The following is a 24,646-nucleotide window of genomic DNA, read 5'->3' as shown; positions in this document are numbered from 1 at the left end:
CTCATCTAAAAATAAAGTCTATCTCAAAAAATTAGATCCAAACTATGTGAGTTACTATCTCCACATACTGATCTCTCCAATGTGATTTTTCTTTAAATATATGGATAAGAAAGTCATCATCACTAAAGTATTCAATATATGATTTCTGCTTAACCAAATGGTAACTGATATGTGTGAATAAAATGTAAATGCATTTAAAAAAAAAGAGAAATGGAGGCAAAACCATCAAACTGGCTCTTAACTATACAGAATGAACTGAAGGGTGATGGAGGAGAGGTAAGCAAGAGAAATGAACTAATAAATGGGTGATAGGGATTAAGGAGGGCACTTGTGATGAGCACCAGATGTTATGTAAATGCTGAATCATTATATTCTACTCCTGAAACTAATATTACACTATATGTTGACTAAGTGGAATTTAAATAAAAACCTGAAACTAAAAAAAAAAAAAAGTAAATTATTTTCTAGGTAAAAAATGTTCCAAATAGCTAGTCACTATGAAAATAAAATAAATAATATCCATGAGTCACACTTGTTAAATTTGATAAAGAGAAATACGGAATCAATTAGTTATTGTTTGTGTTATTGTTGTGTTATTGATGGCAGAATGTTTTTCTTTATTAAGATATTTATTTCTAGTTTGTGTTTGGATTTGGTCTATTTTCATAATTTTCCCTTGGAATTACCTTCATATTTTCCCTTGATTAACATTTTGTTATCCATATACTTCTTTTTTTTTTTTTTTTTTTTTAATTTTTATTTATTTATGATAGTCATCAGAGAGAGAGAGAGAGGCAGAGACACAGGCAGAGGGAGAAGCAGGCTCCATGCACCGGGAGCCCGACGTGGGATTCGATCCCGAGTCTCCAGGATCGTGCCCCGGGCCAAAGGCAAGCGCCAAACCGCTGCGCCACCCAGGGATCCCTATCCATATACTTCTAATAGATCTGTACTTACTGTTACTGATCCATTTTGTCAATAAAAAGTAATACATGTTTTGTCTTGCTTTCCATGAGTGCTTATTACCATTTCTTTCTATCTCATCACTTCCATTGTTTTGTTTTTTCCTTTACAATCTGAAGTAGTATACTCAGTTGTTCTGCAAAACTTTCCTTCCCTCCTCCTCTGTTTCTTTCTTTCTGTCCCCTACTGCAGAGGCTCAAGTACTTCTGTGCCATCTGTCCAAACAAGAAAATTATAAGTCACTGTATTTAGAGGACTCCAGTGTAATTGATGAGTCCCTATCCAATCATGTTATTTAGTTCAATTCATTAACAAGCCTGTGCACTCTACTAGAACTTCTGATTAACTTCTTATGGGAACATAAATAAAAGTGGACAAGGTTTCAGCTTCCTGAGGAGTATCTCTTATATAAAAGAAAGAGAATAAAACCAATAAATAGAAGCAATGGAATTCTAAGTAAACAGGTTTAATTTAAAAAGGAAAATAAAATTATAAATAAATATATAAATAATATTATTCTATTGACAAGATGATATGCTGATCATCTATACAACATATACAACATCAGTGAAATTCTAATAAAGCATCAAAGAGAATCAAAAAGAATTAGAAATTAAGGACAGGGCAGCAAAAGTGAAAAATTAACAGAATGAGGGCTTCCATTTCCAAGAAGGAGCTGATACATCTTTATCTTTTCTTATTCTACCCTCTAAATACAAATAAAAAGCCTGGATATTACCTAAGAAACCATTGACAGGTGGACAAAAGATGGCAAGGCACCTTATGCCCCCCAAACCAATATGGTAGTGACTTTCCTGGGTTTTCTTTTTGCCACCTATACTCCATATTTGATACTGAAGAAAGTGGAAATACAGAATAGGGAATAAACTAAAAAAAATTGTAAAATCACCAACAAAACCCAAAGTATCTGGGAAGGGGCAGCACAGTATATTTTAAGAATTATTTTTAAGAATAACAGTTCTAAAAAAAAAAAAAAAAAAAAAAAAGAATAACAGTTCTAGCTAGCTACCTACCACAGGAGGAAAACTTAGGTCTGCGTTCACAGGCATACCAGCAAAGACAAAGGAGGTAGCCTATACTTCCACACTTACCAGTCTGTAAAAAGGAGCCCCAATCCCCCCACTGCCAGGAGTGGAGTCAGTAAAAGCAGAGTGGAGAGCTGGGACGGGCATCCCCAGTGGGCTCTAACAAGATCCTAAGGCACCAGTAGAGAGTAGATCACTCCCCACAACTGGTAGTAAGAAGGGTACTTCCCTCGCCCTCTGGGGTGTTGTCAGAGGGGCCTAAAGAATGTCTCCTCACCATCATCCAGCAGTAAGCACATAAGTTCTCCCCCTGACCCCTACCTGTGGTGTCAGTGGAGGTCCTGTGGAGAGCTACAATGAGGTGCTGCTAACCTTCCCAGCCAGGGAACTGCCAGAGGAGGCCTGCTGGTAACCCAGAACTCTTACCCCACTGAGCAATAATGAGAACCCGCCCTCAAGGTATTGATAGAGGCCAAGTGGGTAAAAAAGGCTTCTTCTACCACTCGGCAGTAATAAGGTAGTGGCCCCAGCAAAGAGCTAACAGAGAGACCAACTAAAACATAAAGTTTAAATAAAAAAGTCTTATAACACAACACCCAAATGTCCAGTCTTCAATTGAAAATCATTCATCAGACCAAGAACCAGAAAGATCTCAAACTATATTTATTTTTTCAAACTATATTTAAAAAGAAAAAAAACATAATTATATATGAACACTAAGATGACAATAAGACTAGAATTATCTGACAAAGATTTTAAAGCAGCTATCATAAAAATGCTTCAGTGAGCATTTATGAGCATGCTGGAAACAAATAAAAAAAAACAGTCTCAGCAAGGGAGTATAATATATAAAGAATAACAGAATGAAAATAAAATAACGGGAAACAAACTAAATCTTAAAAATCTCAGAAGATGGGTCCAACAGCAGACTGAAGAAAACATTATTTATTCTGTTGGAATAACTGTAATTTGGAAAATATAGCAAAGGATAATCAATTGGATGATTATCCAATCTGAACAACAGAGATAAAAATGGAGGGGAAAAATGAATACAGACACAGGGATCTGTGAAACCATAACAAAAGATCTAAGATTTGTGTCACTGAAATTCCAGAAGAAGAGTGGTAATAAGACAGGGCTGGTAAAGTCATGAATAAATCGAAGCTGAAAAATTCCTAAATTTGGCAAGAAATGAAACTCTACTGATTTAAGAAGTGAGCAGACCCCAAACAGGATAAATCCAAAGAAATCCATCATAATCCAAAACAAACCATAGTCAAACTACCAAAACCTAAAATAAAAAGTAAAAAAAAAAAAAAAAAAAAAAAAAAAAGTGGAAATGATACCTTATCTATAGAGGAGTAGCATTTCTTTCTTTTTTTTTTTTAATTTTTATTTATTTATGATAGTCACACAGAGAGAGAGAGGCAGAGAGAGAAGCAGGCTCCATGCACCGGGAGCCAGACGTGGGATTCGATCCCGGGTCTCCAGGATCGCGCCCTGGGCCAAAGGCAGGCGCCAAACCGCTGCGCCACCCAGGGATCCCGAGGAGTAGCATTTCAAATAATAACAGATTCGTCTTTGGAACCATGGAGAAAGTATTAGTCGGAGACAGAGAAGTAAGTGACAGAACATCTTTTGAGTGCTGAAAGGGAAAAACTAATAGATATTTTAGAAAGAAAGAACAGAAACAAGGAGAAGTTAGTTATTTGAATAAATAATTGAGATGTTTACAATACAGAAGGAAATATATGAAATTTTAAAAAGCATTGAGTGGCTGCGACAGTAATATAAAATCATCAACATTAGGCATAACAGGGTGAAATGTAGAACAAAGGAATAAAGAGGAAAACTAAATCTTTTCATGAAAAGAAGTTTCATATGTCAGTGATCAGATATCAGAAGGGCATGTAATTTTCAACACTTTTTTTCAGCATCTGTGACTAAAACAAGTAGCTGGATTCATTAAATGTTTCAAAATAGACAAAAAAGTGCAATCACATAAGAATAATAAGCTCACTCAGAAATTAGTCTTCTTAAAAATATAATTTTTAAAGACTAATAACCTAAAGTATTACATGGTGTAAATACTTCAGTTTATTTTTAAATATAGAAATTAGTACTGCAAATAAGCCATGAGTTATCTTCCACTTTGTAGACAATTAGGTGTTTTATTTGTCAGAATTAAGGTAAATTTGAATATTAAAAAGGCAATAGGTAGGGTGAAAAATTACTATGACATTTACCCTTGGCAAACAAAAGTAAAGAATTTAATGCTGTTAAAGTCAGGTGGAGGATCAATTGTTATACAGCTATTAGAAAAATAAAAAATCTATCAGTTGGAATAAATATCATGTTCTAAAAAAACAAAAAGCATACAATGGGTGAACTTAGTATATTTTGACTTTGTAATTAGTCTTGGGAGCCAAAATGAATGGATTACCCTGAAGAAGCCCAAACAAATGCTTGATCTTAGAGGGACTAAACATGGGTTGATAATTAACAGAGCATATCAAGGCCAAAAGACATAGAACAGAGGTACAAGTGTAAATGGCACAGCAATACATTAACATTTTCTTATTTTATATTTATTGTTGCAATGATAATATTATTGGCTACAGTTCATTTATTTTGCAGGAAACATGTACTCATTCAATGAGGGAATAGCACTGAACATAACTTTATTTAGCATCATTAAATGATATAACAAATGAATAGAGAATGTTCTTACTACTATACTTTCCATCTATTCTTTTTGCTGATATTCCATCCCCGTGTTACTCTAAACAAGACATACATGTATACTTACACACATCTACAGATGAACTTATTGAATGATGCAACTGAATTGTTGGGAAACTATTTGCAAATTCTATATTTAATAAAGGGCTAATATCCAAAATACATAAAGAGCTCACACAACTCAGTCATAAAAAAGAAACAGTCTGATTTAAAAGTGAGCAGAGCAGAATACCTGAATAGGCATTTCCCCCCAAAAGACATATTAAAGGCCAAAGGCACATGGAAAGATGTGCATCATCACTAATCATCAGAGAAATATAAATCAAAACCACCTCACACCTGTTAGAATGGCTATTACCAAAATTACAAGAAATGAGTGTTGGTGAGGACGTAAAAAAAAAAAAATCCATCAGGTCCAGTGTATCATTTAAATCCTGGGTTTCTTTGGTGATGTTTGCTTAGAACTGGACCAAATGGATTTCACAGATATATATATATATATATATATATATATATATATATATATATATATATATAGAGAGAGAGAGAGAGAGAGAGAGAGAGAGAGAAAGAGCGAGCTTTCCATCCGAACATAACTGAATACACATTCTTCTCAAGTGTACATGGAACTTTCTCCAGAATAGACCACATACTGGGTCACAAATCGGGTCTCAACTGATACCAAAAGATTGTGATTGTCCTCTGAGTATTTTCAGACCACAATGCTTTGAAATTAGAACTCAATCACAAGGAGAAATTTGGGGATCGCTGGGTGGCTCAGCAGTGTGGTGCCTGTCTTTGGACCAGGGCGTGATCCTGGGGTCCTGGGATAGAGTCTCACGTCAGGCTCCCTGCATGGAGCCTGCTTCTCCCTCTGCCTGTGTCTCTGCCTCTCTCTCTCTCTCTCTCAATTTCTCTCTCTCTCTCTCTCTCTGTCTCATGAATGAATAAGTAAATAAAATCTTAAAAAAACACAAGAAGAAATTTTGAAGAAACTCAAACACATGGAGGTTGAAGAGCATCCTATACTGAAAGATGAATGGGTCAACCAGGGAATTAGAGAAAAATTAAAAAGATTCCTGGAAACTAATGAAAATGAAGATATAACCATTCAAAATCTTTGTGATATAGCAAAAGCGGCCTGGAGAGGGAAATACATCACAATACAAGCATCCCTCAAATAATTGGAAAAACTCAAATACACAAGCTAACCTCACACCTAAAGAAACTGGAGAAAGAACAGTAAGTAAAACCTACACCAAGCAGAAGAAGAGAGATAATAAAGATTCGAGAACTCAATGAAATAGAGACCAGAACTGTGGAACAGATCAACAAAACAAGGAGTTGGTTCTTTAAAAGAATTAATAAGACAGATAAAACATTAGCCAGTCTTATTAAAAATAGAAGAGACTCTAATTAAAAATCAAAATGAAAGAGGAGAGATCACAACCAATGCCAAGGAAATACAAACAATTTTAAAAACATATTGTGAGCACCTATATGCCAACAAATTAGGCAATCTAGAAAAAATGGATGCATTTTTAGAAACCCACAAATTACCAAAACTGGAACAGGAAGAAATAGAAAACCTGAACAGGCCAATAACCAGCAAGGAAATTGAAGCAGTCATCAAAAACTTCCCAAGACACAAAAAAAAGTCCAGGGCTAGATGGCGTCCCAGGGGAATTCTATCAAATGTTTAAAGAAATAATACCTATTCTACTAAAGCTGGTCTGAAGGATAGAAAGGGGTGGAATACTTCCAAACTTGTTTTATGAGGCCAGAATCACCTTGATTCCAAAGACCCCATGAAAAAGGAGAATTATAGACCAATATCCCTGATGAACACAGATACAAAAATTCTCAACAAGATACTAGCCAACAGGATCCAACAGTACATTAAGAAGATTATTCACCATGACCAAGTGGGATTTTTCTCCGGAATGCAAAGGTGGTTCAACACTCATAAAACAACCAACGTGAGGGATCCCTGGGTGGCGCAGCGGTTTGGCGCCTGCCTTTGGCCCAGGGCGTGATCCTGGAGACCCGGGATCGAATCCCACGTCGGGCTCCCGGTGCATGGAGCCTGCTTCTCCCTCTGCCTGTGTCTCTGCCTCTCTCTCTCTCTCTCTCTGTGACTATCATAAATAAATTAAAAAAAAAATTTAAAAAAAATTAAAAAAAAAAACAACCAACGTGATAGATCATATCAATAAGAGAAAACACAACAACCATATGATCCTCTCAATAGATGCAGAGAAAGCATCTGACAAAATACAGCATCCATTCCTGATCAAAACTCTTCAGAGTGTAGGGATAGAGGGAACATTCCTCAGCATCTTAAAACCATCTACGAAAAGCCCACAGCAAATATCATTCTTAATGGGAAGCACTGGGAACCTTTCCCCTAAGAATAGGAACATGACGGGGATGTCCACTCTCACCACTGCTATTCAATATAGTGTTAAAAGTCTCAGCCTCAGCAATCAGGCAGCAAAAGAAACAAAAGGCATTCAAATTGGCAAAGAAGAAGTTAAACTCTCCCTCTTTGCAGATGACATGATACTGTACATAGAACACACAAAAGACTCCATCCCAAGATTGCTAGAGATCATACAGCAATTTTTGGCCTTTTATCTTTCTTTTTTTTTTTTTTTAAAGAAGAAAGCAAGGAGGTTGACTAGGGTGGGGCGGGGGGGGGCTTGCTAGAGGCTTCCATTTTAAAAAATTTTTCCCCCAAGAAACCCCCCTGAAAACAAATTTAAAAATCCCAGTAACGGTAAAACCCCAAACAAAACAAAAAACAAAAAAGTGTCACGTACATAAAAGGCCCTTTTGGGAATGGCAAGGGGTGGGAGTTTTCTGGTCATGGACTTGAAATATATTTTTATTTTGAGTTTTGTCCTTCATGTTTTATGGAATAAAAAGTCCGGCCTTTTTATTGCATGAAACTAAAATTGGGATGGATCAGGGGGTCTGGAGGAGGGGGTTGGGGCTGAGGGGGAGCAGGAGATGCCCCTCCCCCAGCTCCTGGGTAATGACACCTCACTTCTTCTTGCATAATTTCTGGCATCTTCCTGCCTGCAATGCCGGCTCTCTCAGCTTTTGGCAGGATACAAAGTCAATCCCAGAAATCAGTGGCATTTCTTTTTCTTTAATTTTTATTTATTTATGATAGTCACACAGAGAGAGAGAGAGAGAGAGAGGCAGAGACATAGGCAGAGGGAGAAGCAGGCTCCATGCACCGGGAGCCCGACGTGGGATTCAATCCCAGATCTCCAGGATCACGCCCTGGGCCAAAGGCAGGTGCAAAACCGCTGCGCCACCCAGGGATCCGCTCAGTGGCATTTCTATACACTAACAATGAGACTGAAGAAAGAGAAATTAAGGAATCAATCCCATTTACAGTTGCACCCAAAAGCATAAGATACCTAGCAATAAACCTAACCAAAGAGGGAAAGGACTTAAACCCAAACACTACAGAACACTTCTGAAAGAAATTGAGGAAGACACAAAGAGATGGAAAAATATTCCATGCTCATGGATTGGAAGAATTAATACTGTGAAAATGTCAATGCTACCCAAGGCCATTTACTTGTTCAGTGCAATCCCTATCAAAACACCATGGACTTTCTTCAGAGAGTTGGAACAAATAAGATTTGTGTGGAATCAGAAAAGACCCTGAACAGCCAGGGGAATATTGAAAAAGAAAACCAGAGCCGGGGCATCCCAATGCCAGATTTCAAGTTGTAATACAAAGCTGTGATCATCAAGACAGTGTAGTACTGGCACAAAAACATAGATCAATGGAACAGAATAGAGAACCCAGAAATGGACCCTCAACTCTAAGGTCAACTAATATTCAACAAAGCAGAAAAGACTACCCACTGGAAAAAAGACAGGCTCTTCAATAAATTGTGCTGGGAAAATTGGACATCCACGTGCAGAAGAATGAAACTAGACCACTCTCTAACACCAGACATAAAGATAAACTCAAGATGGATGAAAGATCTAAATGTGAGACAAGAATCCATCAAAATCCTAGAGGAGAACACAGGTTTGAACTTGGCCACAGCAACTTCTTGCAAGACACATCTATGAAGGCAAGGGAAACAAAAGCAAAAATAAATTATTGGGACTTATCAAGATAAAAAGCTTCTGCACAGCAAAGGAAACAGTCAACAAAATTAAAAGACAGCCTACAGAAAAGATATTTGCAAACAACATATCAGATAAAGGGCTAGTATCCAAGATCTATAAAGAGCTTATTAAACTCATCACCTAAGAAACAAGCACTCCAATCATGAAGTGGGCAAGAGACATGAACAGACATTTCTCCACAGAAGACATAGACATGGCCAGCAAGCACATGAGAAAATGCTCCACATCACTGGCCATCAGGGAAATACAAATCAAAACCACAATGAGATACCACCTCACACCAGTGAGAATGGGGAAAATTAACAAGACAGGAAACAACAAATGTTGGAGAGGATGTGGAGAAAGGGGAACCCCCTTGCACTGTTGGTAGGAACACACACTGGTGCAGCCACTCTGGAAAACTATGTGGAGGTTCCTCAAAGAGTTAAAAATAGATCTTCCCTATGACCCAGCAATTGCACTGCTGGGGATTTACCTCAAAGATACTGATGCAGTGAAAAACCGAGACACCTGCACCCCGATGTTTCTAGCAGCAATGTCCACAATAGCCAAATCGTGGAAGGAGCCTCAGTGTCCATTGAAAGATGAATGGATAAAGAAGATGTGGTCTATGTATACAATGGAATATTCCTCAGCCATTAGAAAGGAAAAATACCCACCATTTGCTTAGACATGGATGTAACTGGAGGGTATTATACTGAGTGAAATAAGTCAATCAGAGGTCAATCATCATATGGTTTTACTCATGCAGAATATAAGAAATAGTGAAAGGGACTATAAGGGAATGGAGGGGAACTGCGTGTGAAAAATTAGGGAGGAAGACAAACCATGAGAGACTCCTAACTCTGGGAAATGAACAAAGGGTAGTGGAAGGGAGGTGGGCAAGTGGATGGGGCGACTGGGTGACCCTGGGTGGGCACTGAGGGGGGCACTTGACGCAATGAGCACTGGGTGTTATACTATGTTGGCAAATTGAACTTCAATAAAAATATATTTTTTCTAACAATTGTACTTCTGGGTATTACCCCAAGACAATGAAAATGCTAATTTGGAAAGATATATTCCCCCCCGCATTCATTGCAGCACTATTTACAGGAGCCAAGATGTGGATAAACAACTCAAGTGTCCATCAGTGGATAATTGATAAAGTGTGTGTATATCTATATAAGAATGGTCTCTCCCAGGGATCCCTGGGTGGCGCAGCGGTTTGACGCCTGCCTTTGGCCCAGGGCGCGATCCTGGAGACCCGGGATCGAATCCCACGTCGGGCTCCCGGTGCATGGAGCCTGCTTCTCCCTCTGCCTGTGTCTCTGCCTCTCTCTCTCTCACTGTGTGCCTATCATAAAAAAAAAAAAAAAAAAATATTAAAAAAAAAAAAAAAGAATGGTCTCTCCTATATGTGGAATTTAAAAAATACCAAACTCATAGATATGTAGACACAGATTGATGATTGTCAGAAGTGGAGGGGGCAGTGAGAGGAGGAAAAAAGTAAGTGAAAGGGGTAAAAAAAAAGATCTTGCATGTCTTTAGCGAAAGGAAAGGAAAGGAAAGGAAAGGAAAGGAAAGGAAAGGAAAGGAAAGGAAAGGAAAGGAAAGGAAAGGAAAGGAAAGGAAAGGAGGAAGGAAGGAAGGAAAGAAGGAAGGAAGGAAGGAAGGAAGGAAGGAAGGAAGGAAGGAAGGAAGGAAGGAAGGAAGGAAGGAGAAAGAAAGAAGAAAGAAAGAAAGAAAGAAAGAAAGAAAGAAAGAAAGAAAGAAAGAAAGAAAGAAAGAAAGAAAGGACGGTAGGTGGGAGGGAGGGAGGGAAAAAAGAAACCTAGCATAGCATTTATTCCTCTACTTTAAACATATTTAACTAACTGATCCTTGAGTTGTGAAAAAGTTATCTATTGATTTGTCAAATGATTTTAATAGCTAGATTTTCAAATAAAACACAAGGGCAACAATCACTCTTCACATTTAACCCTTTTTATTAATAAAAAGAATACTTGATGGTGCTTTAAGGACAAACATAAATGTACACAGACATACACATAGCAATGGATCAATTTACTGAACGGTGCAATTGCCATGATATATTCCTCCTCCATCCTCTTTTCTTTCAGTAGAGCAAAACATACCAAAAGAAACCTGTAATTAACACTTAAAAAATAAATAGTGGGGTATCCTCAAAGTGGAGTGTCCCGCAAATACAGATTCTGGTTATAAAAGGAAAAAAAGGGAGTAGTAACACATTTTCTGTGCCAATGCTGCAACAGTCAACGAGATATAGCATAGTGCTTTTTTGTTTCAAAAAAAATTTTTTTTAATGTCTTTTTTCCATGTCATGGTCGATGGAATTGGCTGGCATAGCTCAAAGCAGCAGGAATTCAAGTTTGAAACCATACAGTGCACAGCCTAGGAATCAATCTTTGCCTGGGCAAGAGGATATGAGGATTCCCACGAAGGAATTCACCTTAACGAAAAAGTATGTAGAATCTCACAAATTTGGTTCATAGTCATTATGCCAAATTTGAAAAGAAGGGTAATTCAAATAGTAGGAAGTATTTATTGTCTCCAAGTCTGTCCCCTAGTAATTTCTCACAGGCTCATATTTCAGTCACAACATAAGAATTCTATATAAATGGAAATAAAAGGAGAAGGAAAACAAAGATTTGGCACCCTGGGTGTTGATGCATTAGCCCTATATACTCACTACCTGTAAAGGGCATCTAAACACCGACAGTGGCACCCTCAACATCACCCGGGCCCTGCTGCATCGCTACCTGAAATGGGTATTCATGGCACTGCTGCCATCGTTAACATCAACCTTAGCAGCACGAAGGAATGACTCGGCCTCTATGGCCTCTCACAGAACCTAAAAATACCAACATATAGGTATTTCCACATTTCAAAGCTTGTGTTACACCATTTCACTTTTATGCAAGACTACAGTAGTATCTGTTTGCACGAACTGAGAGAAATCTGGAGAGGATTTTTGATTTTACAAAAAAGAATGAAAGCAAAAATAGCATCTCGTGTTTGTTTTGCCACAAGCCCTTACAGAGGCAGCTCGCACCCAAGCAGCAAGAGTGGCCCTGCCAGGCTCCTTCCCCAGAACTACACACTCGGCATCTCAACATTTAGCTTCCATAGCTTTCTGATTTTGGTTTTTGTTTTGCTTTGCTTTTTGCTTCCATAGCTTTCAACTGTGTCTGTGGAGTATCTGTGTTTTATCTTGACTTATTTTGTGCATCTGTTAGCAAGGTGTGTCCTAAGCTATCAAGAAAGCCTAAGAGAGGTTATTTTGGGGATTTGGTAACACTGAAAATGTTTTTCCATATAAATTAATGGTAATTGCTTCTTCACTTGATGCTATTTTGGCTTATGAAAGTTTTCATAGGAACGTTTTCCTTTCCGATAGCAGGGGAAATCTGTAATATGGAAGATAAGAAAACTAGAAAGAAAATATGGAAGATAAGAAAATTTCACCTGTGAAGCACAAGTGAGTTAGAGCTACAAGTTTCTAGGAATAATTTGTAATATTATCTCCTAAAGGAGAGAATAGTAGTGAAAAGTTTGAGAAGCCTGGACCCCACCATCGTGATTTACTACTCTCTACAATGAAACGATATTGTCAGAATTTGTTACCTGGTTCATTAAATAGGAGCAATGATTAACAACTATACTTGGAAAAAATTTTCTTCATGATTTCTTGAGCAGTCAGCAAAAAAGTAGGACTATGCTACCCAAAATGTACTCAAACATCACTAAAGAGCTACAATACAGAGAAATTGCACACTGGTCAAGATAACTAAGGTGGAGCCTTAGCTCAAACAAAAGTAAATCTAAATGGCTCTATCATAACAATATTGTTACCCAGAAAAAAAGGGGGGGCATTCTTTTCTCTTAATTTTTTATTTTATTTTATTTTGTTTTATTTTTTTGGTGGGGGGGGGATGTCAACAAATTGTAAGACCAGCCAAGTGTTGAATTCTAAGGATATAATCACAAAATGAAACCATTAGTAACAAAACATATACGGATATATTTTCAATAATGTTCTCATGGGGTAAGGAATTTCAAATCTGTGCAGATATGAAATGTTTCACTGGTTTTCAAAACTCTTGATTTATAGTTATCAACTCTGTTCTGTTAACACAAGAAATGAACATAGGTTATAACTGTGACCTTTTAAAAATACAACTGGCTTCCACCCTACTTATCCCCAATTTATATATACAACAGCCTACTTTTTTGCTAAATACCCCCATCCTTGCCAGTGTGGACTTAGCAATCATAGATATTTTCATAAGCATCTTTCTAAAGGACTAATGCTGGACTGATAAAGACAAGAAAATATTGAACTGCACATATTCATACCATTTTGACTTTAATTATTAGTCATACCTTATAAGTTTCACCATTTCCAAGATCTCTGCTGTTCACATTGTGTCAATTTATTCTTATTTCCCTTATTTTATGTTGATAAAATAACAAAATAAGATAATATTAAAGCATCTATCCATCTATCTTTCACTCAAAATAGGTTCATAGAGTTTTGAAGTTAAAGGAAGCAGAAGTGTTCTTTATTCATGTGCTTCTATAAAATATATGTTGAAAACATAGTATTAGTTTTAGTGGCATAAATATTCCCTTTGAAAAGAGAAAAATAGCAAACATATCTGGATACATTTTTATAGATTATGGACTATTTCATGTATAAAGAGCATTGATCTTACTCATATCTATTTGCATGGAAAGATGAGAAATTTTGCTCTTTCATCTACAAAATCAAATGCAGTAAAATCACAAGGAAACTTGTGAAATGTTGGCAAAACTTCATCATTTTAGATAAATTAGATAAAAATTTTCTGAACAAATTTCATCAGAAATTTGAACTATATTTTGGTGGTTTGTTTTTTAAATCTCTGACAGGAAACACATAACCACTTTCTACTCATAATCATAATGTGCCCAGTCTTTTAAATGCCAGACTCAGTTTCAATGAACCACATCAAAATAAAATGGCATTAGTTTGAATTCTGACCCTAAGGAAATGCCCTTAAAATGTGATTTTAGGAGCTTCCCCTCATTAGTTTAATGAATGCTACTGCACTTTGTCTCAGTTGACTCTTTTCATAAATAACTCTTGCCCAGATTACTCCTTTCTTGAACCACCCTTCAATAATTTTAGGCAGTTAGTGGTTTTAACTCCTATTTTTGTCACTGATGATTAGTACATACCGCTGAGCTTAGCCAATTAAGCAATGATATATTTTCATGAATCACTAATTTCAATCATAGCATATGCTAAAGGAAAACCTTATTTTTATATACTTCATTAGACCACAAAGCTATCAGTTTTAATATTTAACTTTTGGCATTTTCCCATATATTATAAAAAGATGGCTCTTGGTATGTTTACTTTTTTATATCTTACAGAAGTATAGACAAAGCAATTTCAAAAGATTAATAAAAAATTCCATTCTCTCCTACTTCAATGTGTCAATAACTCTTATAAAAATATACTGTGCCCCCAAAAATATACTGCATTTTTATCATGCCCAAATTCAATATACAACACATTGTGTTGGAAAATGTCAAAATTTTCACACAATGAAAATATCATTAAAAAAAATCTAAAGGCCCTTGGAATGAAGGTTTAAACAAATGGCCTTTTGAAAGCAATGACCACATTTTATTTGTTATTACTAATTTACTCAATAAGATTAGAACCAATATTTTATGCACCTTTAGCTTATGGAAACTGAGTGTATGAGAAAAAAGAATATAGATTGGCAGAGGATTGGAGGTGACATGTAATAAAGAAATAAAGAACATCAAGTTGAAACATCATGAGACAAACAGTGTATTTAGAGGAAACATTTTAAAAAAGCCTTTATGTAGAGACTGGTAAGCAAGGCATAAGATGGTAGATATTGAACAGGTAGGCCACTTGAATCTCACCGATCATCATAAGTAGCTTACTTTTTCTTCTATTCCTTTTGGTTTTGTTTTGTTTTTTGTTTGTTTGTTGTTGTTATTTAAAGATTTTATTTATTTTAGAGGTAAAGAGTATGACAGGGTTGGGGGAGCAGAGGAAGAGGGACAAACAAGGCTCAGTCCCATAACCCTGAATCATGATCTGAGTCAAAATCAAGAGTTGGATGCCCAACCCACTGAGCCACAAGTGCCCCTAGGTTTTTCTTTTAATTCAATGAAAATCCATTGAACAGGTTAGTGATATACATCAATTTACATTCTACAAATATTTTAGGAGATATTTAAATGTAATTATTTCCCTGTGATTCAAAATATTTTATTTTAGACACAGCTATTCTGGGGATGGCCCATAGGATTCAGGAAAAATGTTAACATGGCTTGGATGAATTAGAAGGCTGCAAAAATGGCAAGCATAGAAATAGCGAAACAGGGCAGCCCAGGTGGCTCAGTGGCTTAGCGCCGCCTTCGGCCCAGGGCGTGATCCTAGAGAGCTAGGATGGAGTCACACATCAGGCTCTCTGCATGGAGCCTGCTTCTCCCTCTGCCCGCGGCTCTGCCTCTCTCTCTGTGTCTCTCATGAATAAATAAATAAAATCTTAAAAAAAAAAAAAAAAAGAAATAGCGAAACAAAACAAAACCTGAAAGCCTACTACAGTGTATCAGAGATGAGATCATGATAAATGATACTTTGGCCTATGATGGTGGAACCAGAAATGAATATAAATGGATAGATTTAAAAAATATTTTAAAGTAAGGCCAAAGGATTTGCTAGTAGGTTGAATTTGGAAATTAGAAAAAAAAAAACTCAAGTATGACACATAGACTTTTATTGTGAGCAATTGTGTGGTGACACTTATAAGGCATTCTTCCCATACATTGCATACAAAAAAGTTCAACTTGACATTTCTTTAAATAAAAATGGAAGAGAGAAGATAAGTTTTGGGGAACAAATGAGATAATTTATTTTATTTTTCTGTATTCTAAAATGATCAGAATTAGAACAACATGATTTGATATTATAATACTCAGATTCAGTTTATTCTGATGGACAAATCATATCTGGATTAGTACAGTTGAGTTAGCTAGAAAACAATTAAATGTATCTATATACAGCTAATGTAAATATGTCAAGCTTTCTCAGTCACACATTCAATTACTTTATATTGAGCATCCAGCAATCGTGTAGTCCTTTCCATTAATTACCAAATTTGTATTGCCCTAAGAAATTTGCAATTACCTTTAGGTTATAATTTTTTTCATGTTTCCAAATAGGGAGAAATCACAGGTGTCAAGAGGTATTTAATTTTAAGTGGGGAATCACGAGGGAGAAATGAGAGCTGCTAGTTGGAAAAAGAATAGAAATTAATTATAAAGTTAAATGTTAATGCATTTAAGTGGAGGAGACACAGAGGAAAGTCAGAGATGAGGAAGGAAATGCAAGATTTTTAGAGAGCATGGGGATGGGCAGTTAGCAGCAGTCAGGTTCCACACACAAGAAGATGTAGACTATAATGATGATGTGCCCAAATGACAGGTGTGACAGGCACACATCAGTAATGGAGATATTTACAGAGGTGTATTACAGCTGTAGGCAAAATTTTGAAATAGGCCAAGTTAGTTTTCAGTGCCCTCTCACCTCCCTTCCAGCATCCCTGGATCCAACTTGAAGCACTCAATGCCCTCAGCCTGACCTCTTGCTATATATGCTGCTCCAATGTCCATGCAAGTCAGCAATTTTTGGTCAACACTCCATAACTGATGCAGTAAATTTACCTAGCTTCTGTTACATTCATTCAGGTCCTGACCGTTCCATGACCAACTAATTTAGGAATGTATACCCATTGCTGTTAATGGCTGGATGTGTTAGCAATCTAAATGACTTATTTCTATCTGGCCTCACATATCCAGAGACAAAATAACTGGTCTTAAAGAACGATGATTAGAGCAGGATATGAGAGCAGAATATCAATCTAGCATGTGAGATTATCTGTAGCAGGTTGGCTTTTTGAAAATGTAGAAATTACATCAGCTAGATGTTTGCTGTGTACATAACAGTAACCAATAAAATAACATCATATCCCATTGTGTGCCTGTCCACTTACGAACAATTTGTGGAAAAAGTATAATTTGTAAGTTCTATTTTTTCAATAGTCTATCAGTGGTAAAATGAATTAATGAAAAACATAACAAGAGAAAGAATTAGTAGAAATTGTCCTAAAGAAATAATCAGAGTACATTCAGAACTTTTAAGAAAAACTTCATTTGTACTAATCCAAGTGTATCATTTTAGTAAAAATCATATTTTACACTGAAACTACTTATTTAATAACATGTATTTACCAAGCAAGCATATAATTCCAAGTTTATTTTCTCCGAACCAGCACTGAGACACATGCACATAATTGAATAAATAAAGTTGTATGTCGATGCTACAGCATGACACATTATGTTATGCTATGAAATACTGTAAATACTATTACTGTGCAAATCAAAATATAATTATCACACCTTTAAAATGCATTGTATATGGATTTCAATATAGTATTAAAGAAAATAGACATTATTAAATAAGTAAATAAAATTTTCATTAACTATAGCAAAATAGAATACATTAAATATTTGATGAACTATAATGATGAAGTCAACATAACCATTATATAAATTAGCCTTGTATTTATCAATAAAATTCTTACTTTTAAATCCTAATAATTTAGTTTTGAAATGGAATTGCCCAATTAGTTTGAATTCTTTATTATTTCACTGGTTTTATAAAATCTAAAGCTATAGTACATATTGAGTGCCACTATTTTGGAAATTGTTTCTTACAAAATTTAACTTATCATTCAGATAAGCATTTACATAAGTCTCAGTGATTTATTCATAATAAATGGAAAAGGTCTGGGGGGAGAGAGCAAGAGCTTATGTAGTGGTACAAAGTGTGTGATATGATTTGGAAAGGAGGTAACATACTCCTTAAAGGAGTGTATAATCCAGATCAGGATAATTCCAAGCAGAGTGTTAATGTGCCACCTACTTTCTTCTCGGTTATAGTAAAATGCAAGAGAATGAGTTTAAAAAGAAAAAAAGAAGTAGTGCTGAACATAAGGGAACAACGATCTCTGGGTTTGAAAACTCCCAGGTTCACCAGGTGGCAAAACATGTTAAATTAAGCAATTTCATCTGAGCAGAAACAAATCAAAGGCATATTCAGGAAAATAACAGTTGTATTAATTTCCTATTTCTGCTGTAACAAATTACCACAAACATAGAGCTTTTAAACAATACAAATTTATTGTTTCACATTTTGGAGATCAGAAGTCCAAAATGGGTCTCACAGGACTGAAATCATGGTGTTACTAAAACTGCATTTCTTCTGGAGGCTTTAGTAGAGAATCTGTTCCTTGCTTTTTTTTTTTTTTTTTTTTTTTTTTCAGCATCAAGAGCTGTCCACAGTTCCTGCTCATGGCCACACGACTCTGACCCTTTTCTGAGGGTTATGTTCTCACATCCCCTTTTCTGAATCTGACTCTTCTGGATACTTTATAAAGACCCTTATAAGTACCTTGGTCCCATCTAGATAATCCAGGATAATCTCCTATCTCAAAATGATTCTCTTGACCACATCTGCAGAGTCCCTTTTGCCATGTTAAGTGACATATTCACAGGTTTCAGGGAATGAGACAAGGATATTTTTGCAAGTTATTATTCTGTTGTCTAATAATAAACAGTTTAATAATAAAACCAAGGATCTTACTGTTAAATTCTTCATTAGAATCTCAGGCATACCTAGGGCAATGCCTCAGAAAACTGATATGTCAATTAATAGCTTCTAAGAATGCAGTATTGCTCAGCAGCCTAACCAGAAGCACGTGTAGAGAAGTACTGATCTCAAAGTGATTTGCAGGTGACTGTGTGTGTGTGTGTGTGTGTGTGTGTGTGTGTGTGAATTTGAATTTATTACAATATACATTATAGAAGACCCAAAAGACTTTTAAGAGAATTATATCATACTGCCAGCTAAAACTGAAAAAGACAATGACAGAACCAGTTGAATAAAGTCCTACCAACAATGCAGAAGGGCTTCCTTTTCTCCCTATCCTCACCAACACTTGATACATTTTCTTTTCTTGAGGACAGCTGTTCTAACATGCATGAGGTGATATTTCACCATGGTTTTGATTTGCATCCCCTGGTGATTAGTGAGGTTGAACATCTTTTCATGTACCTGTTAGCCATTTGGCTGTCTTCTTAGGAAAAATGTCTATTCAGTTCCTTTGCCCATTTTTTAAATTCAATTGTTTGGTTTTGTTGTTATTGAGTTGTATTAGATCCTAATATATTTTGGATAATAACCTCTTATCCAATATATGATTTGTAAATATTTTCTTCCATTCTGTAGCTTGTTTTTTTCATTTTGTTCTTTTTTTTCTTTCCTATGTAAAAGTTTTTAGTTTCACATAGTCCCTCATTTGTTGTTTTGCTTTTGTTGCTTTTTTTTTTGGGGGGGGGAAGGGTATCGTATCAAAAAACTCATTGTCAAGACCAATATCAAGGAGGTTCTTCCCTATATTTTCTTCTAGGTTTTTAAAAAATATTTATTTATTTGAGAGAGAGAGAGAGCATGAGCAGGAGGAGCATAAGGAGAAGGAGAGATTCTCAAGCAGACTCTGTGCTGAGGGTGGAGCCCAACGTGGGTCTCAATCTCACAACCTTGAGAACATGACCTGAGCTGAAACCAAGAGTTGGACGCTTAACTGATTGTGTCACCCAGGTTCCCCTTTCTTCTAGTTTTATAAATAGTATGGAGATTCCTCAAAAAATTAAAAATAAAACTATCATATGATCCAGCAATACCACTTCTGGGTATCTATCCAATGGAAATAAAAATTGGATATTCAAACGATATCCTCACTGCCATATATTTGCAGTGTCATTTACAATAGTCAAGATATGGAAACAATTTGTGTGTGTCAAGGGATGAATGGATACAGAAGAAGTGAAGTAAACACACATGCACACAATGGAATGTTATTCACCTATGAAAAAGAAGGAAATCTTGACGTGGATAACAGCATGTATGGACCTTGAGGGCATTATGCAATGAGCTAGAAGTGTTAGCTATTGCAGAGGTGGTAATCATACTGTAATATATAAATGTACCAAATCAACATGTTGTACACCTGAAACTTACATATATAAGTTATATAAGATATATGTTAGTTATATCTCAATTTTATAAAAGAAAAAAGCCTATTAGAAACCAAAAATTCTATAGGTAGTTAGCAAGATGAAGAAAGCCCATTGGCAGGAAACATGGGCCATATTTCATGAGAAAGGAGAAATTACTCAGAGGACAGTTCCTCGAGCCACAGTATGTCATTCTAGAACTTTTAAGCCCTACTCTACAAACTGGTTAAGTGTGTCATTCTGGATTTCAGAAAGGAATAGATAAGTGTGTTTCCCATTTTTTCCCCTTTTTAATAAGAAGGTCCATGGCAGTAATTTTTTGCCTACTCCAGTATTGTATGTTGAGTTTATGGGGCACAAGTTGGAATAAAGCAAATAACTTGTGTCCTTAGGTCACAGTCCTCAGATCAAGAGGACTTATACTCTAGTGACCATACCTGAGATGTCTCATCCATACCTGAGCCTGATTTCAAAAACAAGATCCTGTCTTTGTGCTGCTGATGATAACAGATGTATTTGGGGAGTCTTTGGACAAAACCAATAGATTTTGTCTTTGGGGTGGACACAAACAGGCATGTATCATTGGGAGGCCAAAAGATGACTGAACTTACCATTCTCCAATAAGTCTCACCTCCTCATATTTACATGCTTGGGGAGTTCCTTCCCTCATTGAACAAGACTGATTTGTGGACTAATTAGATATTGTGGACATGATGCTATGTGACTTCTGAACATAGGTCAAAAAATATGTTAAAACTTCTGCCTTTCTTTCTTGAATCACTCACTCTGGGAGTCTATACCATAAGGACATGAAGCAGTCCCGTACAGAGGCCCATTTGTAGAGGAACCAGGACCTCTCACCCACAACCAACACCAACTTGCTAACCAAATACATGAGTAAACTTTGTAGTGGATTTTCCAGTCCCAGATCAACCCTTGAGAAGAAGACTGCAGCCCTGGTTAAGGTCATTGAGCAACAGACCAACCCAATTGAATAGTGGTTCAGACAAGATGCGTCAGACTTGCAAATACTCTGAGGGATAATAAATGTTTACCATTTTCTTAAGTCACTGTTTTTAGGGTAATGATATATGCAGCTTTGTCTCAAGATCAAAAAGTGTAATTTTATTTTCCATTATGGTTTTCGCCAGTCTTTGTACACACACATAAGTAAGCAATTTCATTCTATTTCTCCCGTAAGAGAGATATAACTCATACCAGAAAACTATTTTATATGGCATAATAATTTTCTCTGACTTTAGTAGTCCTACCACCAAAAGCTCCTTATTTCATACATGTAAGGACATGTTTCATGTCCTTGCTTTATACAAAGCTTCAGTTTCAGAAAACATTTGCTTTTGATGTATATTCAATTTCAGTTCTATTTTATTTTATCCAAATAAAATGTATAATTCTACTAACCACATCTTGCAAAGCGAGAATCAATGAATTTCTATAGTATGTACCTCTAGCCAAGGGATAACTAGTTTCCACTAACTCTCTAGATAAATATAAACAGATTCATCAAGTATCCATCAGAGAAAAATAGAAAGAAGGCCACTCAACTGCACACAGGAGTATATTTCTTGAAAAGGGAGATATTACTCAGAGGCCAGGCACAGACCTATGGTGTCTCATTTCCAGATTTTGAGCCTTAATCAACAAACTGGCATTTTCAAAATGCTGCCTTCAGAGAAGATTTCTCATCTTATCCTGTTTATTGTCGCAGTATGTCTGAAATGAACTGTACTCTCCCACTTAAGAAACCTGAGCTTCACATGTTTTTTTTTTTTTTCAACAGTTGATAGATGCTTCACTGATGATACTAGTAAGAAAACTGTAACTGATTATTTTCAATTTTATCCATTGAGTATGTCTAGGAGAAGTTGAGGTAATAGAAGAGTTGGTGGAATGATCTAGGATTCATGAGATTTCATTGCATATCAAATTTCAGAAACCATCATATTATTTGCTTCAAGATATAACATTTTAAAAAATTTATAACATGCTTATATTATTTGCTTTGTAGGCAAATGCCAGAAATTAGAATGAGTACAGTAAATTTCAATTTGTGAAAACAGGATTTTAAAAGTGCTGGTTGAATTTATATGAAAGTGAATTTTTATTGTCTGCACATTGCACAAATGTCTATATAATATGCTAATTAAAGGGGGTTTCAAGGCAACAAACTATGAAGACTATCAATTTTCCCTTTTAAAGGCTTGATTATCTCACATAAAATATGAAGAAAAGGTAGAATTTTCTCCTGTAGTTACTATGAAAATAAAAGAGTTCAATGTTTTTAACCCAATGTTAAATAATTTTAAATAAGAGAAAAAGTTATTTGGTTCCACCGAAGCCTCACATCCATTAGTAAGTATTTCACAGTCCAAAGTTTTGCCCTAAATCTTTTAGACACTTACTTTTCTCACAAACTAAGAATATTTCTGTTCCTTAGGAATGGACTTGCTTTTTAAAAAATATTCTGGATTGACATATAAATCATATGCCAAATTATCCATATTCAAGAACTACAAAGTTAAAACTTCAAAGGAAATCTGGACACAAGTTTTCCTGCTAGAAAATTTTCTTTGTGGGTATCTCACAGGGCCAATCTGCAAACAAAAATTTATTTGGAGAGAACAAAATCTGGATAAATGGAGATAGTAGAATAATCTGAAATTTTAATATCATCAGGTCTAAAAATTCTAAGGCATCTATATAGAAAATCAGAATGTATTTGCCACAGCAAGCAAAAATGTCAAGTTCTTGGGTGAAGACACAATATGTTTGACACACATTTTATATTGACAAATTGAATCTTTTCTATGATTATTGAGTAGGAAATTGAGATCATTCTATGTACTCAATGTTCTGAAATCAGAATTATTGGTAACAAATAATTATTAACATAAATTTTTTAAAATCTCTAAATACTGATCAACATTTTCTTGACATTTAGTCTTTCAGAGATCAAATCTGAATATAATCTGAAATGGTTTTTTCTGTTTTGTAAGTAACCTGGTTAACCTGGTGGCTTTTGCACAGTTGTATGTCGGTAATTTTTTTCCTTTATCGTTGTAACTCAAAATATAGCCGTGATTCTCTTTTCACTAATTGTGTCTAGATTCAGTAAGCACTTTAGGGACAGCTACCAAAGTAATTTATCAAATCAGGAAGTTGTTTTTCTTCTGTTATATTTGATTAGTTTTCTCCTTTATGCTATTCAACTCATAACAGACGTTTATGCCTTTTTTCTTTATCCCCGAGGCCAGACATCTCATTCTTAGAAAGGTTGTGTTATCGGTCTTACACTTCATTTTCTAGGGGAGCTTCTCGAAATGTCCTGTGAATCACTGTTGCGATTTTTCTCAGTGTTCTTTCCACCCTCCTAAGTGAATGGATCATAATCTTGCTATTATACTTTCAATTACATTTTAATTTCTCTACTTGCATTGGAATGCTTAAATCTCAATAGGATGTTGTAAGTCTTTGGCCTCCTCTCATTCTTCTAGATGCTACTTTATGACTTCTCACTTTAGTTTTCATAGTGGTGTTATTTCCGTATACCTTTTTAAGAATATAAATCTAGTATCTCTAATTATTTCTCCTTTATTTGATTTTCAGCAGCTTTTCCTACAAGTCTATGATACTTTTATTTTTCAAGATATATTCTACATTTTGGATTTTTTAATATTTTTCTGCTTATCTTTGATAAAATATAGGGCCAAACAGACCCAATGTTTGCCAAGGAAAAAAAATGGGTCTATTCCTCTGCTATTGCCACTATTCATCTGGTGCTTATAGCATCCCGCTCTCCAATCTACAGCCTGAGATGAATGAATACATCTCTTAACATAAAGCCTGACACCTTTAGTACCTTTATTCAGGACAAATCTCCTGGACTGGGGTGCTATTACTTCGCGAAAGCCTGCCTTTTAGATATTTTAATTTGAAAATATATTGCCCTTTGGCTCCTTTGGATTTTGTTTTTGGTTATAAATCTTATGTGGTGGAGCTATAACTCCCAGAAGAAAACCATGGCCTGCAGTACCTACTCAACATTCTGATAGGTTGAATGTAAGTGAGGAAGTCTCAGGAAGTTTTTGGAAAGGTATAAACTGATAAGTATGAAAGTGTACTTTATTTCTAGTTGCTCAGGTTTTATAGTAGGTAAAATAAGGCCTCTTTAAGCCAGCAAGCAACAATCTACTGGGAAGGTTTGAGGCTTTGTAGCTACTTCCAGGCAAACCAAGCCTACCTGAATAGAATAACTTCTATGAGCCACTATTATGTTTCTTGATATGTCTCTACTTGTTTTTACCCAGTCAAAATTCTCAGATTTTAGAAATAGGTTAGTCATAGTCTTAGTTTTCACTGATTTAATTGCATCATTTTCAGTTGTGTTATTTTTCCCAACAAATAGATATTTTACTGGGATATTAAGAGAGAACACACTAAGAACTCATAAAAATATTTTGCGATCCACTGAGTAAACTTCATTTCCTGAATATTTCCCTAACACTAGGATTCTTATGGCATTTGCCTAAGCCATTTTCTTTGTT

The 24,646-nt window shown here is 35.7% G+C and overlaps 1 long non-coding RNA gene across 2 annotated transcripts in view; it reads right to left on the bottom strand.

The window, feature by feature from the left end:
- LOC144305048 (uncharacterized) overlaps positions 1 to 24,646 on the bottom strand; it is a 167,477-nt gene that overhangs the window by 20,854 nt on the left and 121,977 nt on the right. The window contains exon 7 of one of the 2 annotated variants that reach the window (XR_013372083.1): positions 932 to 1,178. The exons of the other annotated variant lie outside the window; for it this stretch is intronic. This is a non-coding gene — a long non-coding RNA (uncharacterized LOC144305048). Of the gene's footprint in view, positions 1 to 931; positions 1,179 to 24,646 lie in introns of those variants that run through there. 2 annotated transcript variants of the gene reach the window in all.

Source organism: Canis aureus, chromosome 35 (assembly GCF_053574225.1).
Source record: "Canis aureus isolate CA01 chromosome 35, VMU_Caureus_v.1.0, whole genome shotgun sequence".
NCBI lineage: Eukaryota > Metazoa > Chordata > Mammalia > Carnivora > Canidae > Canis > Canis aureus.
Note: the sequence above shows the minus strand (reverse complement) of the source record. Positions and strands in the feature narration are given on the sequence as shown.